General features: G+C 31.3%; 1 pseudogene; it reads left to right on the top strand.

Moving 5' to 3' along the window:
* The first annotated feature begins 13,759 nt into the window (after positions 1-13,759).
* LOC149569093 (uncharacterized) lies at positions 13,760-15,876 on the top strand (annotated as a pseudogene).
* Positions 15,877-16,119: the final 243 nt, after the last annotated feature.

Genomic DNA, 16,119 nt, shown 5'->3' with positions numbered 1-16,119 from the left:
GTAGCCATAGTCCATACAGTAGAAGAAGAAGAATTCTGTATAAAACTTCTATGCAGGAGACATTTTATGAATATGTTTTTAGGTGAGCTTGAAACTGTATTTATCAATATAAATTAAATTTGAATGATTGCTAGCCTATTCAAATATGATATTAATATGATGCGAAGAAATAATGTGTCTCTATTTTATTTAACAAGGATTGAAGGAGATTCAAGAAATGGAAAGTTACTGTTACTAGAAACATGAACTTTCTAGGGTATTTTCTTTGCATCAGATATCTTCCTTGGCATGCCTAGATAGATCAGTTTATGAAAGAGGATAAAGTTGGCTTGTTGGAAGATATTGAAAACATCAATCTCAAATTTATCAAGCCAAAATATCTTTTTGATGAAAAAAATTTAATTGAGAGGCCCATTCTCAATAATATGTTTATATTTTTCTTTTGTCAAATGTAAAAGAAAATTTAAAAAAAATCCTTTTATGTATCTTTGTCCAACATAAAACTAAAGTAACTTTAGATTTTATTTAAATTGGGTAATTCTCATGAATAGAAATTAAGTAAAAAATTCTTTTTGTTCAATATGTATATAAGAAAAGTAGATATTATTTTTTGTATATTTTAAATCTAGATTTATTTTCTCTAACAATTTAATTTTAGTCGAGTTTAAGTCAAAGGAAAAAACTTTGAATATGGAAATAGAAAGGGACACAAAAATTCAACTATCATAATGACTAATGTAAGGTGTATCCACTTGGGATCCTTGAAATCAAATAACATGGATTTCTAGGTCTTAAGGCATTTTACTTATTAAAAAGATAAAAATATATCAAAAGTAAAAATATTAAAAATAATATACATGTACATGATATAATTGAACCCTTTTATTCTGGCACACAAAAAATACTAACATTGTTTTATTTATTGATAAGTAGGAGGCAAAAAATATACTAAGTAGGAGATTAATGTTGAATCACTACTCATGAAACATGGGTCAATGAGTTTGACTCAAAAATCACACAGTTAAATCTTGATACCAATATCACAATTTGACTTGTTGTGGAAATTATCTCCTACTTATCAATTGATGAGCTTAAGGGGCTTTCTAATGAATGGTTCATAAGGCACAACACTTGGTGAAGGTTTTTCAAATGGGGTTGCAAGCTTTGGGTTGAACCATGGAGGAAACTCCATAGTTAAGCACGCTCAGGCTAGAGTAGTACTAGGATGGGTGACCTCTCGAGAAGTCCCAGTGCTTCACCCCTATGAGCATCACCTAGATCCAATGAGTGCTAAGTGTCCCATTTATTCCCATGAGAGATGGATTCATGTTGAATCACTACTCATGAAACATGGGTCAATGAGTTTGACTCAAAAATCACACAGTTAAATCCTGATAGCAATATCACAATTGTTTTATCTAGATTTTGCAATTTATTTACTCACCCCACTTATTGTTATCTATGTCATTTTTTTATCTATTAGTTAAAACCATATCCTATGTACATCAATTGGATGGATGACAAAGTAGACACTAATTCCGTTTCAATCTCAAACAAGAAACAATTTTGAAAATTGAATTAAAAGAGGGAGAATGAGCTCTAAAGTTAGGGGATGTAATTTGAGTTTTTCTTTTTCTTGGTCGAAAGCAGTGTGGAGGGAAGTAGGTATGAACCAAAGATGTGAAAAAAACTCAAAAAATATTGTAACACAAATTCTATTGGGAGGCATCATATCTAGGTGATATTGTTGAATTCACCATGTTTTGTTTTTTTTTCATAGAGAATGTTAAAATTTGAATCTTTAGATGACTATAAATTTATTCAATTCAAGTCATTGAAAATATCAGTGTTTTAAAAAAATAATCTTGCTGAATAGTTTGGATGCCTTAAGGAAATGCTTGGTGCATGGAGTCTTGTCTATTTTTCATAAATATAGAACATATGTGGAAATTCCATTTGATTATTTTTTGTTCTATGATCTAGAGGTTGAAACTTTTCTTGGATGGATAGATAAATTAATTGTTGGTAATTACCTATTTAGGAATTAAGAAACTTGCAGGTTTTCTCTTCTTCTTGTAGCATCTTCATGTTATTATGCAATTTCCCTTTTAAATAAATAAATAACAGTAAAATTTTATATTACTTATGTGTTCAATATGCGATTAAAATATATTTAACAAGGTCAAGACACAAGATTGATGATGTGGGTTGTTTATTTAATTTTAGAATGCTCAATTATGATTTGATAGTTGTATCTTTTTGTTAAAAACTACATCTTGACATAAGGAAGTCATCTTTATCATTTTTTATGTAGTGTGCATGCTTTACACAACTTGAAAAACTTAGGTCTCATATTTTCCCTAGAACTACTTGAAAAACCATTTAAAAAAGTTTTTCAACAAGCTAGAAACTATATAAAAAGATATGAAAATTTCTTTTCCAACTACCTTAGAGAAAACTCATTGTCTGTTAAGTAGGTTTCTTGGGGCCATGAAAAGTTGTCGACAAGTGTTAATAATTTGAATGAAATGTGGTTTTTTGTCCATTTATGTGCAAGTCGCAAATTTGAGATAGTTCCTTTATAAACTGGTATTGTGGGGCACATCACTCAATAGAGAAAACATTAAAACAATGTACTAAATGAACTTAGGTGGTTGTGAAAATGAAACCGAAGATATTTGTAGTCAAAATATGAGATATCAATATAAGTTCTTCTAGAATTGTATTTTGTTTGATGTTTTTTGCATCAACGTTTTGGATCACACACAATGATCCATCGTCGTTATTTTTCTCTTGCTCTTCATCCTAATGATGGATCACTATGTGTGATCCGAAACATTGATGCAAAAAACTTTAGACACAATCAAATTCTAGAAGAACTGATATTGATATTGCTAATGGATTGTGGAAATAAAATGACACTCAAAATATGAGATGTTTTATCATTATTCCAAAATAATTGAAATTTGTACATCACTCACCTTGGCACTACGTAACTAAGAATGCATGCTCTGTGGGTGGAAACAAGTTTAACCACCCATAGATTAAAAAACATATATCATTCCAAGTTCTTTCAATGCCCTTTAGAAATCATTGGGTGTTCATTTTAATTATTGTTTTCAAGAGTTTCAAAAGTGGAAATGGTTTCTTGTGAATGGAACTGAATTAGTTTCTTCATTGAAGATGTGCATTTAAATTATGATTTGCTTCTAGCCCATTTTTAAATATGGTGATGCCAACCATCAAAGTTCTTATAGGTGCTTACTACATTATGAGAAGTGATCAACTTATATTTTATGTTTCTAATTTGATTTTTGCTCGTTTACTGATTGTTATGTTACATTGTATTTTATGTCCAGTCTATTCTGCATGGAAAATGGATATTTCTATGGGACAAGATCCATACAATCATGAAATCAAATAGTGTCAACAAAAATGAAATAATGTATAGCATATGATCATATCCACATACACATTGTACCTTCTAGTACAAGCACAAGTATATTCATTTTTTATCTATTTTTTTTGGTAACATACCCATGTTGAGAATAATATGGGGCTTCAAAACATTCAAACTCAAAACCTCACAAATTAGAGGGTCACGACTTCTTACTATTGAATTACACTCAACCAAACAATATAATAAATGTCCCCATACAACTACTAAGCTTATTATTCCCTTAGTATAAGGTAGGACTATGATTTTCATGTCTCTATTTTGTATTAGTTTAGGCTTTGGAAACCACATCAGAAAACTCTAACTTATAGTTGTGTCCATTCGATTATATTTGAATTTTTTTTATTATAACATTCATATTTTCTAATTGATGGAAGCATATTCAATTGAAATTCACAAAAAGGTTCACGTGCATGGTGCATTCTTCCACAGTTTATTTGCCTTTTGTAACTTGCATTCATGTTTACCTAAGCAATTTCAATGCTTCACTCTTAGTGGTTTTGCTCTGCTCTAAATATATGGTAAGAATTAAAAGACTTATGAATATGTTGTGTTGAGGTCAATTGTCTATTGTGGGTGCCTTTGTGCTCGTTTATGTTGTTTTAAGGTTTTGCATTGATGTCAAATGAAGTGCAAGTGATTCTTAGTTTTGGTATGCCACTTGTTTCACCATTTTGTTGAATGTTGCCATTTTTCTCTCTCCTATTTCCCATTTCTTCTTCAAAAGTTTAGCAAAAAATCATGGTGGATGTTTTAAGAGTTTAGGGAGTGGCAATTTTCAAACTGTGTGGTTCCACATTTTGTATGCACGAAACTCATGAGTTATGCATGGGTTTTAAAGTGAATACAGGAGATTAGTGTAATGAGTTCAATGGGTTCAATGTAATAGGGATTACAAGTGCAACTTACAAATCAATTTCATGTTGGATGCTTCATGGGGGAATTCTAAGGACTTTTTTTAGATTTATGAAACTCTAAAAAAGCATTTGACAGGGGATGACTAGTGGCATGGGAACAAGGCAGAAGCCCATTTTTTGCAAAACAATTATAAAGCTAAGCTTTCAAATTTGGACAAACAATTTCAACTTCCTTTCTTCCTTGTCTGTCATTGCTTAAAATTTCTTTGTTAGGATTTTTTTGTGTATTTTTTTAATTATTGTTTGGTTTTGTAGGGAAATAAGTTTGATTATTACATTGGTAGAAAAACATGCCATATTTGATCATCTTTAAATACTTTGTTGAGGATGTCGAAAAGTATGCATCTCATTATGAAATTGTATACTTTGTTGAGGTCATTCAATGGGGTGGCTAATTTTGGAGATCCAATAGCTTAAGAGGCTTTTCTTGGATATTTTTCACTCGGATGAGATAAAGTTTCAAAAGCAGTTCAGAAACCTGAGGAAAAGAGAATGAAATCTCACTTGAGAAATTGAAGAACAAAGAAGCAGAGCAGTGAAGATTTTACTGTGTTTGGAACAGGTTAATTGGGGAGACATTGTTTTTTTGGGAGACCATTGTAATAAACATTTCTATGCTATCAAATCTCCTCAAATTTCTTTTCTTTAAACCCATTAATTCACTTTATAAAAGATTTTATTTTGAAATACTCAAAGGTTGTGCTAAAGAATTTTGACTAATGTTTTTTTTATATTAATCGAAGGAAGATCTATACATCCTTTGATATAAACTAATAGTTGATTTGATATATGAAATCTATTAGATGCTAAACATGTTAACATAGCTATGTACTCTTGTAAACTTCACTAAATTTTTGAAAATTATCCTTTGATTTAATACCTACATATGGTTGGATTTTTCCCAAGGCTAATTTTATTTGCATTTGACTAGTAGGTTTATATTTAATATGTAATGTCCCCTTCTAGACATTTGTTGGATTTCCTTTTTATTTGTAGAAGTTTGGTCATATTTTGTATGATATTCCCTCCATTACTTGAAATTCTATATTTATACATACATTTTATAGAGTCATGTCCTTTCATTATTAATATTAATTACTTTAATAAGGTAATTATATTATATGAATCATCTTTCTTATAACTAATAATACTATTCCATGGTATTTAAATATCTAATTATATAAATATAAATAATATTCATATATATATATATATATATATATATATATATATATATATATATATATATATATATATATATATATATATATGCACAGTTATATAATAATATTAATAATTATATTATAATGATATATAATAATTTATATTTTCATCTTGGTATAATTATAATATTTTATATACATTATCAATTATTTCAGTATTACAATCTTTATATATAATACTTTATTAATATAAAATTATATGTCAAATTGGGGACATCACAGTCCTCTTGTATTGAGTTTTCTTGCCCTCAAGAAAAATCTTTCATGTATAAGCTCTTGTCATAGACACAAAACATATTTTAATTCAAAGACCAGAAAGATTTATGAAATATACATGAATGAAAACATGAAGCATACACGATGTAGACAAACGAAGACACAGAGCAAACACAATGCAAATAGATGAAGACATGAAGCAAACACGATGCAAACACATCATACATTATTTATTGATCCTCTATAAAATTAATTTTCACAATGAAGTAGAGTAAAGGGATAATTTATAAAATATACTTCCCCAGTATGCTTTTTTGATCATAGATTCTACAACACAAACAATTATTAGCATGTACATGTATATAATAGCTCTAAATAAAAGATTAGTCATGATAAATTAGTTCTAAAGCAATTTTATACCAAGCCCAAGAGCAGAACTTTGGCCCTCTTGGCCTTGATGACAGCCTTTGACATTCATCAAGGTGGTCTACTTGGCAGATTCTTAACTGAATTAAGTTGATATGATGTCAAGTTTTAACTTTAACCAATCTAAGCCTAGGAGCGAAACTTTGGCCCTCTTGGCATTGATGACAGCCTTTGACATCCATCAAGGTGTTCTACTTAGATGGTAATCTTATTCTTCCTACCTAAGCCCAAGAGCAGAACTTTGGCCCTCTTTCCCTTGATGGCAGCATTTGACATCCATCAAGGTGGTCTACTTAAGAGGTAATCTTATTCTTCTTAAATATCCTACCTAAGCCCAAGAGCGGAACTTTGGCCCTCTTGGCCTTGATGGCAGCCTGTGACATCCATCAAGGTGGTCTATTTAGATGGTAATCTTATTCTTCCTACCTAAGCCCAAGATCGAAACTTTGGCCCTCTTGGCCTTGACGGTAGCCTTTGACATCCATCAAGTTGGTCTACTTAGGAGGTAATCTTATTCTTCTTAAATATCCTACCTAAGCCCAAGAGCGGAACTTTGGCCCTCTTAGAGTTAATGGTAGCCTATGACATCCATCAAGCTAGTCTACTTAGGAGGTAATTTGATTCACTAATTGTTGTAATTTTTTTTTTCTTTTACAAAATGCATACATAAATTGTATATATAAATTCATAAAAAGTTTACCTTTTTTTAAGTTTATCCTTTTCTCATTGAATCACCACTAAATTTGTGGCTCATCTAGTTCTTGTTGGTCCTTTGCATCTTCATTACTCTCTTGGATGTGTTCAAGATTATGTTTAGACCTCTTGTTCTAGACTCATTTTAGTATTTTCCTCTTATTTTTCTCCATATTTCCCTTGACTTTATATGTCTATTTACACTCATCTTAATCACCTCCACCTTGGTTGTCAACTTACATCCTCATATTCATGAGTTAATTGAATAACATCTATTATATTAAAATATAATTTTATATCTACTTTTCCCATCCTTATGTTTTTATCTTTCTTTACATCACATTCTTTTTCCACGCGATTTCGTAGTACGTAGATATTAGGCACTCATGTCTCTGCCTTTTGGCATAAGGCGGGTTCTACCTTCATAATTTTTTGCCTTTGTTCTGTAAATGACTATTTACTCATTTATGTCCATCCTAATACCTAAACATCTTGTGTGTGCTTTCCAACATTATTCTGTGTTTCTTCCATGCAAACTATTGAATGTGGATTCATTTCTTCTTTCCATCACCCCAAATTAGCTTCTTCTCATTTGGGTTCTCTTAAACATCAAAATTATTTAGGGTGGTCCTTAAATCTGCAGTTCTAGTTGTGGGTGATTGAAATTACTGCAAAATTGACTTGTGCTCAGTCTTTTGTCTGGATCATTTCTCCCATCATCCTTCTTCTCTACCATATAACTATCTATATCATGGATGTAAGGAAGCTATTCATAGTGACTGCTTCAGATATCACAAGATTTACTTATTCTTGTATTTTTTTTTGTATCTGATTGTGATAGTAATCTATGAGATTCATTTGTATGTTGTGTGTACTGTAGATACTATGTAGTTTATGCTCGTACTGTTATAAGGATGCTATTGTTGAATGTTAAGAGTTAACAATCTGGTTTAGACTATCTCTTGAATAAGCTTGAGAAATTGTATTTTGTTTGAATTTTTCAATAAAAGGATCAAATTTTGGTGTGGCTGCATTTTTCATCCTCAAGTGGAGGGTTTCTTAACTTGAGGGATATTTGTTTGTCTATTATTTTTTGAGTGATTTGTACTTGCATCTGTTCCTCCAGAATTTTGAAGGTCATTTATGGAGTTATTCACATGTTTCAATTCCCTCATGACCTCTAGGGCCCTTTCATTTTTCTCCATTGATGTTTTGGATGTCATTTCCATGAATGTTCTCAGTTCGTTGGTCATTTGTTTCCCCATGGTGTTGTTTGTCTTTTGTTTCTTTCTTCTCCTTTCCACAACACTTTGGTCTATCTGAATATTTTGCATTAACTTTGTTTTACAGGCTGGCAAGAATCCGCCTCTGATACCACTTGTAATGTCCCCTTTTGGATATTTGTTGGTTTTCCTTTTTATTCGTAGGAGTTTGGTCTTATTCTGTATGATATTCCCTCCATTACTTGAAATTTTATATTTATATATACATTTTATAGAGTCATGTCCTTTCATTATTAATATTAATTATGTTAATAAGGTTATTATATTATATTATATATTATTTTAATGATTATGTATATTATATTATATGAATCATCTTTCTTATAAGTAATAATACTATTCCATGGTATTTAAATATCTAATTATATAGATATAAATAATATTCTCATATATATATGTATGTGTGTGTATATATATATATATATATATATATATATATATATATATATATGCACAGTTATATAATAATATTAATAATTATATTAATATACATTATCAATTATTTTAGTATTACAATCTTTATATATAATACTTTACTAATACTAAATTATATGTCAAATTGGGGACATCACAGTCCTTCCATCTTGAGTTTGCTTGCCCTCAAGAAAAATCTTTCATGTATAAGCTCTTGTCATAGACACAAAACATATTTCCATTCAAAGACAGAAAGATTTATGAAATATACATGAATGAAAACATGAAGCATACATAATGTAGATAGGTGAAGACACGGAGCAAACACAATGCAAATAGATGAAGACACAAAGCAAACATGATGCGAACACATCATACATTATTTATTGGTTCTCTATAAAATGATTTTTCACAATGAAGTAGAATAAAGGGATAATTTATAAAATATACTTCCCCAGAATGATTTTTTGATCATAGATTCTGCAACACAAACAATTATTAGTATGTACATGTATCTAATAGCTCCAAAAAAAAGATTAGTCATGATAAATTAGTTCTAAAACAATTTCCTACAAAGCCCAAGAGCAGAACTTTGGCCCTCTTGGCTTTGATGACATCCTTTGACATTCATCAAGGTGGTCTACTTGGAATATTCACAACTAAATTAAGTTGGCACGATGTCAAGTTTTAACTTTAACCAATCTAAGCCCAAGAGTGAACTTTTGGCCCTCTTGGCCTTGATGGCAACCTTTGACATCGATCAAAGTGTTCTACTTAGATGGTAATCTTATTCTTCCTACCTAAGTCCAAGAGCAAAACTTTGGCCTTCTTGGCCCATATGGTAGCCTTTGACATCCATCAAGGTGGTCTACTTAAAAGGTAATCTTATTCTTCTTAAATATCCTACCTAAGCACAAGAGCAGAACTTTGGCCCTCTTGGCCTTGATGGCAGCCTGTGACATCCATCAAGGTGGTCTATTTAGATGGTAATCTTATTCTTCCTACTTAAGCCCAAGAGGAGAACTTTGGCCCTCTTGGCCTTGATGACAACCTTTGACATCCATCAAGGTGGTCTACTTAGGAGGTAATCTTATTCTTCTTAAATATCCTACGTAAGCCCAAGAGTGGAACTTTGGACCTCTTGGCCTTGATGGTAGCCTGTGACATCCATCAAGGTGGTCTACTTAGGAGGTAATTTGATTCACTAATTGTTGTAAAAAAAAAATTCTTTTAAAAAATGCATACATAAATTTTATATATATATATATTCATAAAAAGTTTACCTTTTTTGAAGTTTATCCTTTTCTCATTGAATCACCACTAAATTTGTGGCTCATCTAGTTCTCGTTGATCCTTTGCATCTTCATTACTCTCTTGGATGTGTTCAAGATTATGTTTAGACCTCTTATTCCAGACTCATTTTAGTATTTTCCTCTTATTTTTCTCCATATTTCCCTTGACTTTATATGTCTATTTACACTCATCTTAATCACCTCCACCCTTGGTCATCTGCTTACATCCTCATATTCATGAGTTGATTGAATAACATCTATTATATTAAAATATGATTTTATATCTACTTTTCCCATCCTTTTGTTTTTATCTTTCTTTACATGACATTCTTTTTCCACACGGTTTCGTAGTACGCAGATAGTAGGCACTCATGTCTCTGCCTTTTGGCATAAGGCGGGTTCCACCTTTATAATTTTCTGCCTTTGTTTTGGAAATCACTATTTACTCATTTATGTCCATCCTAATACCTGAACATCTTCTCTGTGCTTTTCGACATTATTCTGTGTTTCTTCCACACAAACTATCAAATGTGGCGTCATTTCTTCTTTCCATCACCCCAAATTAGCTTATTCTGATTTGGGTTCTCTTAAACATCAAAATTATTTAGGGCGGTCCTTAAATCTCCAGTTCAAGTTATGGGCGATTGAAATTACTGCAAAATTGACTTGTCCTTAGTCTTTTATCTAAATCATTTCTCCTATCATCCTTCTTCTCTACCATATAACTATCTATATCATGGATGTAAGGCAGCTATTCACAGTGACTATCACAAGATTTACTTATTCTTGTATTTTTTTTGTATCTGACTGTGATAGTAATCTGTGAGATTCATTTGTATGTTGTGCGTACTATAGATACTATGCAGTTTATGCTCGTACTGTTATAACGATGCTATTGTTGAATGTTAAGAGTTAACAATCCGGTTTAGACTATCTCCTGAATAAGCTTGAGAAATTGTATTTTGTTTGAATTTTTCAATAGAAAGATCAAATTTTGGTGTGGCTGCGTTTTTCATCCTTAAGTGGAGGGTTTCTTAACTTGAGGGGTATTTGTTCGGCAGTTATTTTTGAGTGATCTGTACTTGCATCCGTTCCTCCAGAATTTTGAAGGTAATTTATGGAGTTATTCACATGTTTCAATTCCCTCATGACCTCTAGGGCCCTTTCATTTTGCTTCATTGATGTTTTGGATGTCATTTCCATTTATGTTCTCAGTTCGTTGGTCATTTGTTTGTCCATGGTGTTGTTTGATTTTTGTTTCTTTCTTCCCCTTTTCATAGCTCTTTGGTCTATTTGAATATTTTGCATTAACTTTCTTTTATAGGCTGGTAGGAATCTGGCTCTGATACCACTTGTAATGTCCCCTTTTAGACATTTGTTGGTTTTCCTTTTTATTTGTAAGAGTTTAGTCATATTTTTTATGATATTCCCTCCATTACTTGAATTTTTATATTTATACATACATTTTATATGTCCTTTCATTATTAATATTAATTATGTTAGTAAGGTAATTATATTATATTATATATTATTTTAATGATTATGTATATTATATTATATGAATCATCTTTCTTATAACTAATAATACTATTCCATGGTATTTAAATATCTAATTATATAGATATAAATAATATATATATATATATGCACAGTTATATAATAATATTAATAATTATATTTTTATGATATATAATAACTTATATTTTCATCTGAGTATAATTATAAAATTTTATATACATTATCAATTAATTTAGTATTACAATCTTTATATATAATACTTTATTAATATAAAATTATATGTCAAATTGGGGACATCACATAATAGGTGCAGCAATACACCAGCTTTTGCTACATCTCAATTCAAAAGAAGAAGGTATGATATCTAGACTACTTTATGAGTTTGAGTTTATTGACTTGACACAGAGATGCAGCAGAAGTTAATTATTTTTATGGAAAGTAAACTTATTGGTTTCTGATATAGCACTTAGAATAAAAGTGTTTCATATGAGCTTATAATTTCTGTAGTAACCCATACCTCTTTATTAGCTTCTGATATAGCACTCAGAAATAGAAAGTGTTTTAAAGATATATGAACTTATTGGCTTCTGCTACATATTTAGATAGTCTTGGGCAATGAGGAAAATTGACCCGATGGGAGTAAGAGAGTTCATTCAACAGAGTTTGCAAAGGACAAAACTATAGATCTCATCGCCTACCAATCTGTTTTTATAGTTGTGAAGTATCCAAGGGATGATGTGTGTATCATTCAATTAATACAGGCAAGCATTTGGTTTTCCTATGTGCTCAGTGTTTTGTATAGATTGTCTACTGCACTGAGCATTCCCATAATAAGATTTTAGGATGCCTGTCTTTATGTATTTCTCTGACGTGTTTAAAAAGGTCTCTTTGCCACTATGTTTTAGACATTAAAACAGTTGTTAATTTTAAGAAAGGTTATATAATTCGTTCACTTTTAGATAATTATCATCAATAATAATATTTAATTATTAAAACTATAATATAAATTATTAAGACTATAATATAAATGTGACCTTTTGCAACCTCAGTAACACATTCAAATAGGTGTGTGGCAGATTTAATTACAAGAGCCTATCATTTTGGTTTAATTTAGGGGAGGTGGAAGATGGGGTTTTGTTAGTCTAAACATATAACTAAATTTATCACACCTTGTTCTTAAATGTGGACAGCATCCTATTATTTCATCAAATTGGTTCAATAAGTTGGTTCAACAAATTGGTGGGGTTTAGTTAGTCCAAAAAAAGAACTAAAATTATTATACATGACCCTTCGAACCTAGCACTGTAATAAAAAATTAGTTCAACAAATTGATTCTCAAAACGAATTGAGTTGACCTCAGCTTCAACTTCAATGTTCAAAGTTTAGAAATGTTTATAGAAGGGCAATATAGATTTTCCCACTACTGTGATTACATAAGATTTTGGTGATGATTTTTTTTTCACAGTTTCAACTTTTGGTTGGTTAATTTTTTTAAGGAGTTTGATGGATTTTTAGCTTCTCATTTCGAAAGTTCAATGAACAAATTCAACTGCACAAGCCTCACATACCTTTTAGCCCTGTATAAGGCAGGGACTCAAGCTCTCCTAACTCTTGTTTTAGTACCAATTTGTAGAGCTGACAGTGCAAATTGATATTTGTCATTTTTCCAATAAGAAAGGGTTGTATTTAAACATAAACTGTTCAAACTTCTCCCATAATGACTGGTGTCTCTCATACAAAATTCTACATAACTATATTAACTTTCTTCTATATTTGAAAATTATTTATTTTAAAATTTCTTAATAGAACATATATAAAATTTAGATTTGATGACTAAGCCTCTTGTTCCAAGCCAGACTACTTTATATACTTCAAGGATGAAGAAACCCATTGCATTACCTAAGGCTTCCAGGTTTCTCTGTGTAAATATTTATCCTCTAGTTCTATTGCAACCCACCGATTTTTTTTTGATTTATAAGTTACTGGATTAAAATTCAGTATGATGAAGTGTAAACTCGTACCTTCAAAAATAAATGAATGTGCAAAAATAAATGAATGTGCAAAAATAAAATATTTAAGTTAACCAAGTTTTACAATCTGTGAATAAGATATTATTAGTAGGGATACAGATACTTACCTGGTCTGGATAGGCCCCATTCCACAAATTCACAATATTACTGATGTCTTTTTCTGATCCACTCTCAATTGTATAGACGCCATACTTTTTTATAGCGTTTATATTTGGCTCCCATTTAATTGCGAGTGATTACGAATGTTGAGTAATTTATATTGCTATTTGTCCTACGGTTTCCTTATTGTTATGGCTCGGCCTCCACGAATATTTAGAATTAAAGCTGCGAAATGGTTTTCGTTTTATCTAATTGACGAAATTGGGGATTATAGATTGATTTCTCCAGCGGTTTAGGTTTATTTGATACTCTTTCAGACCATTTTTGAATGCTAAATCTATTTTTGAATGCTAAATCTAACTTTCGAAATATCTCCTTCTATTAACATTTTTGAACAAGCGAGGCGAAGTGTCATTGTTCCTATCATATGCGTGATAGTTGTATTGTTATGGAGGATGAAGGGGTTGGAATTAAGTAGTAGTCAGTTAATTATAAATTGAACATGAGGAAATTAGTACTAATCTATAAATTGATGAAGAAGTGTTAACAGTTAGTAAATGTAAGGGCCCATGCAGAACTAATCATCCCTGAAAATTTATGGATCAGCACTTTAATCATTTATCTACTTGGAACAGCGAAATGCGGAACAACATGATATCATAGCTTTCAGAATATTATTTTAATAGAGGAAGAAAACCATTCTAGAGCATTTAGAGCGTTTAGACCTACAATGAACTCAAAGGTAAGCTCACTCGATTTGTTTGGGGCTATGTCCAAACAACTTCCAGAGTTTGCGTATTGGAGTATTGCAGTCACAGAGACAGCAAGAAAAATTAAAGTATTGACTACAAATACGAAACTAATTTTTTAATGAACTGGTTAGTATGATAAATTAATAATAGTCTATAAATATTGAAAAATTAGAAGTTTAAACATTAAAAGTTTAAACTATACATTAAATTTATAAAGAATAACATTCTATGGTCATCAATGATGGATTGATATCATTTTTAAACTTCAAAATTTATAAACTGGAATTCTTGGAAGTAAAAAATAAAAAACTACTGAAATACGAAATTCAATCTCTTGTAAAGCCAAAATGACTAAGCTATTTGCATGTAGATTTTGCAAGCAAAATACCTCTACACAGATTATATTTCACTCATTATTTGTTTTCAACTTTCTTCACTTGCACTGTTCAATTTTCATGCTCCAATCTGCCAGTTTTCTAACCCCAATCTCTTTTTTGACACACAATACTGCTTTTTTACTACTAGTCATTTAGACAACGAAATATGGTCAAGTTCACGTGATCTGACATGATTAGCTATCATTGAGGGGATGCACAATATTTAAAAGCAAAAAATAAATCTTTGTATGAATCAAAAGTCATAAATGTCCAAAAATTTGAAGTGGATTAAAAAGAGCAATAATTATATTTTTGAAAGCTAGAAGGAAAGCTTGTAAAATTGGCAACCATGAATGAGAAAAAATGATAAAATGGAATGATTATCAAAAGTTTTCAGAATGCAAAATTAGAAAATGAAATAATAGAGCATTATTTTAGGTGATGACAGAGAACAAATTAAAAAGCTTTGGAGAGGACTCTGATAAATAGGCAATGTGTGTGACAAAAGGGGACTCAAAGTTATATATCAGAGCCAGGGCATACGCTTATCTGCCCTCAAAATTTTAACACCTGATAGTGACTATTTCTTGATGCTTTTAAATTCTAGTACATCTAACTTGCTTGCCAGGAAATAACAGCTGACTAGGCTATTTTGGCTTCACGGCAGAGACTTCATAATACGAGTAAAGGGCATCGACCTGAAAATTGCAGTCCTTCAATGGCAGAAAATTTATGCTCCATTTCTCTGTAAAAGATGGCTGAACAACGGTCCAGACTCCGTAGAAGAACTTCTCGAGTGCCATGTTGAAAAACCCCAAAAAAAGAAAGATGAAGATGAAGAATTGGCCCGCCAGCGCCTCACAAGCACGAGGCGAGAAGCCTTGGCTCTTTATAGAGAAATACTTCGGGCAATGTGCTTTTTTTGTGTGGCCGAACGAAAAGGGCTTTCTATGGAAGTATATCTTGAGGGAAAATGCGAGGCAGGAGTTTGAGTAGGCGTGATACGAGAAGGATCCCGAGGTTATTACGAGACTGCTTGTTGGAGGTCGGGATGTGGTTACCACGGCTATCGATAAAGCCGTTGCGAAATATAGAGGGATTGTAGAGAAGCAGAAAGAATTAAGGAGGAAACAAATGGGAACAAATTGTAGAAATCTGGCAGGAAAAAGAAGTGTTTAAAGGAAGATGAGGGCGAAAAAGGGGGATTTGCAGGAATGTTTGCATTTAAGTGCACTTTGAGGCTACCGGAGATTTAGCGTTTCATTCTATGATCATAAGAATTTTACCTTCTAAAGTATTTGAAAAGCTCCAAATTTGAAGTCGTCACTCTCCCGATTTTTTAAAAAACGATCAGAGGAGCTGCCCAATTCCTAGTGTATACGAAGAGATTCCTACAACATCAGTGAAAGATTAAAGGGCCAG

The sequence above is a fragment of the Cupressus sempervirens genome, chromosome 3, assembly GCF_028749045.1.
Source record: "Cupressus sempervirens isolate cs-2001-9-10 chromosome 3, ASM2874904v1, whole genome shotgun sequence".
In the NCBI taxonomy this organism is placed as follows: Eukaryota; Viridiplantae; Streptophyta; class Pinopsida; order Cupressales; family Cupressaceae; genus Cupressus; species Cupressus sempervirens.
Note: the sequence above shows the minus strand (reverse complement) of the source record. Positions and strands in the feature narration are given on the sequence as shown.